This window comes from Bidens hawaiensis, unplaced genomic scaffold, assembly GCF_021521415.1.
Source record: "Bidens hawaiensis isolate Kalapana, Puna unplaced genomic scaffold, B.hawaiensis_p1.1 tig00070325_1, whole genome shotgun sequence".
In the NCBI taxonomy this organism is placed as follows: Eukaryota; Viridiplantae; Streptophyta; class Magnoliopsida; order Asterales; family Asteraceae; genus Bidens; species Bidens hawaiensis.
The window spans coordinates 9,861-19,703 of NW_027502362.1; positions in this window are offsets into that span (position 1 = coordinate 9,861).

The following is a 9,843-nucleotide window of genomic DNA, read 5'->3' on the forward strand; positions in this document are numbered from 1 at the left end:
TCTAATTATATTGTTGTGTTAGTTTCATCATATATTGCTACTGACTTAATAGTTGTAAGAATTTTTATCAGTAAAAAAAATTACCAAATTATTCAAATTGAGGATTTAATGATATTAAATTATTAACCATCAATAACTAACAAAATAAACTTGTGTGGCTTACTTCATGTATTTTTTTCCTAATACATGCCTTAGATTATAAAATTAGAAGCAAGAGCAACTGTATATTTGGTAATATCGGCAAAGAAATTGTAATACTAATAAAGTTATAGGCATTTTATCACAATTTTTTTCAGTTTCAAACAATCCATCTTATTATCACATTTTACTCAATTCTAACAACATACAAGAAACTAAATAGTTGTAGTGAGTTTTATATTTGTGTGTAAATGTAAAGAAAACATGTTCAGAACCAAAAGTAATATTTTTCTTAAAATAACCAGTTCTGACCCTAACTTGTACCAACCAAACCAGTTCTTATGTGTTGCGCCGACTGACACGACCCGTCCTTTTTACCAGTTATAAGAGAACACAAGTAGTAAATTTGACCCATTTACTTAAAGGGTCGAATACAAGCTAAATTTTCCTGAAATGTTCCAAGTCATACTAAAAGTGGGCATGTTTCAAATGAAACTTGTTGTAACCTATTACACAAATCAGAGTAAAAAAAGCTGTTGCAAAGATTTTATTCACAACAAATAAGTATCTCACTGAATACCAAACCATCATTCCTCCCAGATCTATCAAACAATTTTGAGATTCCTGTATATAATATAAAACACAAACAAATCATAATAATAATAATAAACAACCAACTTAAAAGAAATAGATTAGCATTTCGAACACCCTACTCATGATCTTACTCCTTATAATGATTTTGTATAAAATCGATTTGCAACACCCGTGATTACAACCATTTTTCTATCATTTATATTAGTCAAGTATACTTTATGGCCTTAACTTGTAAGTTTAAAAAAAAAAATGAGTGTTGTGCCTATAACAAACAACACAATATTATCACCACCAAGATACTCTTCCGAGAAGATATGAATTTTGCTTCATGAATATAAATGGATATCATCAAGAGAACAAAACTCTCCATGACACAAGTGTATTTTAAGGATCAAAACAACTCATTTTCTATATTAGTTTGACTCGAAAATCTAGCTGATGCAAGTTTGTGACAATGAATATATAAGCACAATGAATTTCACTATCATCTAACATATGACAAAGAAAAGGCAAATGATTATTAGATCTTAAAGAAAGAGTACATGTATACACCATAATTAATCTACTATTCTTTTTGAGTGATAAATTATATCACTTTAGCAAAAGTTCTCAATACATATAAACAATTTATTATATACAATTTATAGTAAAAAATAATCAAATAAGATGAACCATTTTCGTATTGCTTAGAGTAAAGACGAATTGTGTCACATTTTGAATTTGTCACTAATAAACTAAAAACATACAACACAAATTTATACACACTAAAATGATTGTCAAAAGTTTTACATACGTTCTTTTATTTCTAATTTTTTTTACTTTATTACTATTATAAAATTATAAAAAAATCATCAATATGAAATGTTTAAATATTAATTAATTAATTTAATTAGATATTTATAACTATATTTACTTTACTTACTACTATAAAATTAGTGATAAATCATTAATATGGAATGTTTAAAATATTTATTAATTGTTTTAATTAAATATTTATGACTTTCAAAGTTTAGCAATATTGATGTCACTTGGTAAAAAATTGGACAATTATGTGTCATGTGGCACAACAATTGTTTTTGTTTATTATAATAGTAGATTATGATTATGATATTCTATTTTGTATTAGTTAGTTATTTTGTTTTGTAATTTCATATTATTCGATAGGATGAGGAAAAAGTTAAATTACTCTCAGATATGTTGTGAAAGACCGAAAAGATGTAAGCAAGCATCAAGCCATCAAGGTATGCGGTGGTTTAATCTTCATATCTTAATAACCCTATCCAACTTCAAAAGCAACTCATGCTGATAACGTGTTGTGAAACAAACCTAATAGCTAAAACATAAGTGAAGGAAATGTAGGGAGAAAGAGAGAGATTTTTAATTAGGTTTGTAATATAATGAGGTACAATTAGATATATATATATGAAAAGATAACTTGGAGAAAATGCCTAATCTATATTAAGTATTGATAACCATAATAATAATAATAATTATACATAATAATACCCTTGGTTATCAACTTCATACGCTTGGATATGCTGCCTTGTTAAAAACTTTGTTAGGAAAACCCAATGGCACAAAACCATAGCTAAGGGAAAAAGAGTGCAGCTCATATTGTCTTCGGATTTATATATCCGTTAAAATGGTAAATATTGATCTTCCGTGAAAGCTTCTAAAGTTTTGTACTCAATCATTTGTGTCTTCATCCCTTCACATGTGAATCGTTAAGTTGAACAATGTTGCATGATCTTCACGTGAAAAGTTATATTGTATCATCTCGTAACCATATACTATTGTATTGATACCCTGTTGTGTTTCTCTGCATCGACAAGACTAACAATACTTGTTTTGATGGCTAGTAAAATATAAATGCATATCTTTTATACACGAAATATATGTTGTAACCCATTCCGATGTCTCCTAGCTGGACACATGCCGATAAATATAAATAAAGTAATAATCATATATAGCAAACAATAAATATAATGCACATATGCATTTAATTGTGGTATTTCCGAACTAATAAGCTTTCATATTCAGGTAGGAAATGATATAGAGTGCATTGTTGGACACCTTTTAACATACTCAAAGAATGAATATTGTCTTTGGTAAAATGTCTCAACACCTTTTAGATGTACTTTGATGGATTGATAAACATAAGATTATACATATACTTGAATTGCAGGTCGAGTAATAATAACATCATGTCAATGTATTTAAAAAATTCTCTTTCTAAAAATTCCGCAACTTCTCTCGATGATGTGTACATCATCATTATAAGCTGTGATTATGTGAACTTTTAAAAGTAAAATTTTGATAAAAGTATGGTTCATTACATCTAACTTATCTCTCTCATCAAAATATTTCTTGATTGTGCCACATTCAATCCGACTATATTAGTGCATACTTAATAAGCATAAGTCCATGCACTTTTTAATCCATCGTGGATTTCTTTTCATCTTGAAATATTATGCATGTGCATTCACTTTTTCAAGATTTTTTTCTCCACAAACTTGCCCCTTTAACACATCAGTTTTTATATCACATATAAAAAATCTATATCGTACTATATATTTGTTTATTGAGATATTATACTCATCACGTCTATTATCTTATATATGTATGCTTATTGATGCACAAGAATTACATCATTAATATGTATCAATTAACCTTTCAATTATTCAACTACCTTAGGAAACTCTTCAGTAGTTCCATTTATATTCAAAATTTTCAATATTTGTAACGCATTCAAATATGACTCCATACACAACAATCATTGTGTTCTCGAGAACTTAATTTACATGATTTGATAATTCAAATCCTTCAAAGACTTTCTTGTAAACTTTCAGTATCAACTGAATAACAATATTTATTAGATACATATCAATTCTCTCTTTGTATTACTAGACTATTTAGGTATTGGAAAGTCATTGATTCCACAATTGGAGAATGTGTCTAATCATAATCAATCATGCATATTTGCAAAATCCTTATGCCACCAATTTTTCCTTATGTCACTTGATTGAATTTTCATAACTCATATACAAGACCCGTTTATATCTAACACATTTTACAACTTTAGTTGTAAGAACTGTTGGTCCAAAAAAAATTATGTTATTTAGAGAATTCTACACTGCCCTGTTTGCGTCTTTCCACTTTGGCCAATCATTTTTCATAGGCAAATTTAAAATCTTGATCCTCATCATCATCATTTTAACCGCTAGTTATATATATAAAAGTATAGCGACGTCGACTTTATTTCGATTCCATATATCGTTGTAGACATGATAATTTCTTAGAATTCTTTATTTTCATGTACCTGAAGTTCTTCGAGAACCATGATGTCTAATGTATTTCAAAATACCTTTTTATTTGTACCAATTTTCAAGGAAATTTAACCTTTGGAATCAATTGGTCTATCACACTTTAGGCATGCGATAGACTCATCACCATTATGTGATGGTCCATCTTAGACACTAATATTAATTAGAGCACTAGCAGTTGGTATATGTGACTTAATTAGTCACTCTATTTAGGTCAGTGAACATGTCTGATTACTGATTCAATAATCTTTGTAAATGAATTATTCTTTGCAGTTTTGGTTCATATAGTTTAGTTTGAGGATCAATGATAATTCATTCAAATTAAATTCATTTTCCAACTCCTTTATATATCTCCCTAATATTGGGAATGTTAATTCACTGATATGAAAACCAATGAGTTGTAAATATATCTCTCATTAATGGCTCTAAGTATTTAATAATACATTCATACCGAATATACGTATTCCCAACTTCTCTTGAGGTCCAATCTTTTTGCGTTGTGGTGGATCAATTTCATTACATATCACACAACCAAAATCTTTGATGGGAAGCACGTGGTTCTGACCAAAACCAACTTTAATGAGGATTAAGTATTATAACTTATTGACTTCATGTGAATTAATTCTGTTGTATGTAAAATGCGTGTACCCAAATCCAAACATGAATTGTTGCTCTTGTGATCACTTGCTTTGAAATCAATTCTAGACGTTCAATTACTGTCTCAATAAAAGCAATTTGTGTATGAACATAAGGTATAAAAAATTCAACACTTCTTTCAGTGAACTGATAACTTGGGAATTAAATTTAGTATAATTACCAAAATAAATAAGATAAACTGGAATAATATGCTTGCTATTTCATTAGCTAAGCCATAAATCATGCAAACTTGAAGTTGCGAATTTGATAACTATTTATACGATGCATTGATTTTAAAATACTAAATGGTATCATGTTAGGATATGCGCATCTTTTTCTCAATTCCATAACATTTAGGGATTCACACCCTCCTTCATTTAAATATATAATTCCCCTTGAGAGCAATATTACATGTGTTATGTTATTAGGAAGAATCTTTTGGTTCTGCGATAAATTTCATATCATTGACTCGGTGTGATCTAACCGGTCATACAACTAGATAAGAATGATCAATAAACTTCTAGTTTATGATCATATATGATTTATACTTATTTCATACAACATATAAAACATGAAAGAACAATATATTATCTTTTCAAATGACCATGTTATATCACTTTTACATTTTCATATTGTGTTCTCATGATTAAACCTTTTGCCACTTCTTGTGGTTGGTTTCATTATTAACATGAATATCATTTAAATTTTGATGGTCTATTAACATGACCAATATTACAATTTGCTTAAAATATTACAATTTGCTCAATTATGCACATGATCTTGATATATACAACAATCATTATATTAATCACACTCACTTCAAGCAATGAAGAAGAAACAAACAAGTTTCATGCTTATATGTTTAGAGCATATTTGAGATATGACAAATGCAAATTGTTATACTTGATTTTTTTTACAAACAACTTTCTCTTCACATAATATAACATGAGAAATAGTGAAATGGTCAATTCATGTAAATCATGTGTGTCCAAATAATCTTATCAATTAATTTAAAATAGGTACTCAAAGTATGCTATATTCATTTATTACTTTATCAAGTAACTTTATAAAAGTGTTTTTACCACACAAACATTTCACGTGTGAATATCTTATGCATATTCAAGATGTATACGATGTTAACCACAACAATATGGTAAATTAAAAAAAATAAATAAATGGCAAAACCAAGTAGGGATCAAAGTAACCAATTCAATGTTAATGATAATATAGATTAGATTACACAATTCAAACTTGTAAATTCAAAAGATTTTATCAATAGTTAACTTATTAGTTATTATTAGTTCTCTTCCCCTGTCAACTTTATCATCGTAATGACATAAGTGATTTTTTAAAATTAATATGGAATTTAAGATATAATTTCAAAACAATTATACATACCCCTTGAAAAAACCAACTTTCATATTACCCCTTGAAATCATATAATTACCAAATTAACACAAAAATGTTGATTTCATATTTTTTTTTTACAAGTTGCGTTTTCTTTTTATGATTCGAGTTTAGGGTTTAGGGTTTAGGGTTTAGGGTTTCGGGTTTAGGGTTCGGGTTTAGGGTTTTAGGTTTCGAGTTTCGGGTTTATTATATACTATTCAAATTAAAAATAAGATATTATAAATATTTACAATATTAATAATAAAAAAAATAAATTAATAATAATACTTGATAGTTTTTAATTTGATATATGTAGTGGAGATTATTAAGTGAAAAAAATGTTGTAGGGACTAATATGTATATAAATAATGTTAAGAGGTAATAGTAATTTATCTAATAAGTAAATGGGGGTGTATATTTAGTAAAAATGGTGTATGGGGTACGTTTAGCAGCACCCATTCAAAAAATTCATAGCCACCCGACAAAAATAATAAATCAAAACCATTATTTATTCAGCCTTTTCTAATCAATTTAAATAATTATTTTAAGGACTTTGTTTTAAAACATCCTCCATGTAGGAATCTAACTTTCTCAAAACAAACTAAGTTAATAAAACTTAACTTAACTTAAGTTGGTAAATCTATAATAATATATATAAACGAAAATCTAAAAATCCTAGGTGTCGCGATCTGGTCGCTCCCCCTTTTTTTGGAGCCACCGGATTTACTTGATTTAAAATGGTGACTTCTCATTGATTTAACCCGATTTTAACCCGTTTAAGGTTTAAATTTCACGGGTCATAATTTTTACCAAACCCAGATACAGTTAAATGGGTCGCAACACTTCCTTAATCCTTTCTCTGTTCTCTCTGAGTCTCTGGTACCGAACCCTCCCTCTCAGCCACCCTATCACCCCAAATTAACAAAACCCTATACCTCAATTCCGGCCAAAACTACTACTCTCATCAATTTGGTCATAACATCTCAAATTTTCTAAAAACCGTAACTCATGTCTCCATAAACCCTAAAATTGCTCTCATCTCTCCGTCCACACCACCACCATCGTCAGTTTGGGTAAATTTCAAACCCTAATTGGCTTTACTTCATCTTTATTTTTTCCACATCTTCACCGTGTGAAGAGGAGTCCATGAATTTCTTACCAACTAAAGTTGCAAGTGAGCTTGTGTGATGAATTGATGGAGTTTGTTGTGGATGAGCACAACAAGTAGGTATTGTATTCAAATCATAATCTTCTAATTTCAATTTTAGTGTTTTGTATCTTGGGTATCTTTTAGCGTTCTTTGACATTTAGGGCATGTTTGGAATTGAGTTTGAAAAATGCTTATCGGCTTATTGGCTTTTTCAAAAAGCCATTTTGAAAAGCCTGGATTTGGGGTTTTTAGAAAACTGCTTACATTTTGACCTGCTTGCTATTTTATAATGGGTCAAAGCATTTTCTTTGTCGGGTGAGATGTAGTACTTAATCGAAAGCAACCCATTCTGTTTATGTGATGGGAAACGCTAAGAAAATTGGACTGTTCGCATTTGTATAACTGGTCAAAATGTACCCAAAACATTTTGGACTTAATATGACAGATGTAATGGGGTGGTGGTCCATTAGCAAAGACAAACCCTTTAAAGTTTAAACACCTGAGGTCGGGATAGGGAGGTATTGGGTTCAAGTCCCATATACAACAAGGATTGAAAAATAAATTTGTCGCTAACAAAAGTAACTTAATATGACAGAATACCCAAAACCTGAACCGACCACACCCGTTACTCATAATGTTGTTTTATGAGAGGGTCAAATATCACTAGAGTTTTGTTAGGAATTTGATAGATGCAAAAATCTCCATTTGACAACATGCATTTTTTTTTCTCCTAGGAGTTAATAATATTAGATGTTCACTTTTGGTTGTATATATCTAACTGTAATTTGTTATTTAAAAGAAGTATTATTATAATTTATTTAATTATCTACTCAGGGTTTTAAGGGGTTTTAAGAAACTGTTTACTTTTTATTAGAAGTAAACGAATCAAAAGTTCGGTGAACCGTTTAAAGAAAAAATTCGTTTATGTTTGTTTCAATAAACAAACAAACGACCATGAATGAAATATTTTATTCATTTAAATAAATGAATGAACATGTGGGGAATTAAGGGGTTTTAAGAAACTGTGTTTTTATCATTATGATTTTGAATTAATGATCGGTAAATGAAATATAACGTATGTTCTGTTTGTGTGTAATGATTGGATTGATAATAATTTAAAAGTTATAGTTGTTTTCAACTAATTCTAGAAATGGAGCTTGCATTGCCATTGGGAGAAGTTGACAAATGAGAAGCTTTTTAACCTTCATGAGGTGAACATAGCTTCTGAATATGTCTTTAAAATCTTAGTTAATATTTATTGTTTTTTATAATTTAGAAAAGGTTAGTTACATAAGTACTAATCTCATTGAAAGAGATCAAGCATTAGAAAATACAATGAACATAACAAACTAATATATACCTTTTAATTAAAACAAAATTCCGTTGAAAATAAAACAAATAATCAAAAACATAAAATAGCAAAACAATTAAACACAAAAATCTAAATAAACCTCCGTAACACGGGGGCTAAAAGCTAGTATAATTATAGTCTAGTAAATAAACGAAATATAAATATACTACAAGGAATATGCATATGAGTAATCTAGGATTTGTAAGTTCTAAAAAATAGATATTGTATTTAAATTAATTGAATAATAATCTAGAAAACTTCAAATAAAAGATAGAAACTCATATGTATATCTCTTATAACATAAGTTTTGTGGGTATTATGCGCATATTGATTTGGCCACAATTAAAAAAATAAATAAGTTGAATAAGATTTAATTTATTCAACAATTATACGGAATTCATTAGAAAATATTCTTCAAACTGATTATTATGAAGTTACTGTGGCTAAATTAATTAATTAGTGAACCAACTCATCAAACCCTTTTCTTCTTTTTTATTTTCTCACCCAGTTTAAACAAAAAATTCAAGGTTCAATTGAACGATTAGTTTGTGAGGGCACCTTCTTTTATGAGTAAAAGAAGTGGAAGGAAGCAGACTGAAAATAGTTAAGCAAGCATCAAGCCATCAGGGTATGCGGTGGTTTAATCTCCATCTCTTAATAACCCGATCCAATTTCAAAAGTAACTCATGCCGATAAAGTGTTGTGAAACAAGCATAATAGCTAAAATATTAGAGAATGAGATGGAAAAAGAGAGAGATTTTATTAATTAGGTGTGTAATACAATGAGGTACAATGAGATGTATATATAGGAAAATATAACTTGAAGAAAAAGCCTATTCTATATTAGAGCATTCTCAACCCGTTCCTCATCTCTATCTCTATAATTACACTAAAAAAACACTACATTTCTCTCTCCTGTTTAATTAAATAATATTTTTTTATACCTTTATCATTACAGTTTTCTCTCTTCTCTACTCACAACCAATCTAACAAATATTAAAAAACAAATAGGGAAAACAATATTTCCCCAAATGTTTCCCCAAATTTACAAAAAATCATTACATTTCTCTCTCCACCCTATAATTTACACTCACAACCACTCATCACCCCACCCTATAATTTGCAAACTTCCCTTACATAATTATAGGAAATGGGATGAGAATGCTCTTAGGTATTGATAACCACCGTAATAATTATTCATAAAAAGAACAATTTTTTTTGTCTAAGACTCTCCTAAAATATGATTGAACATATTGAACTTT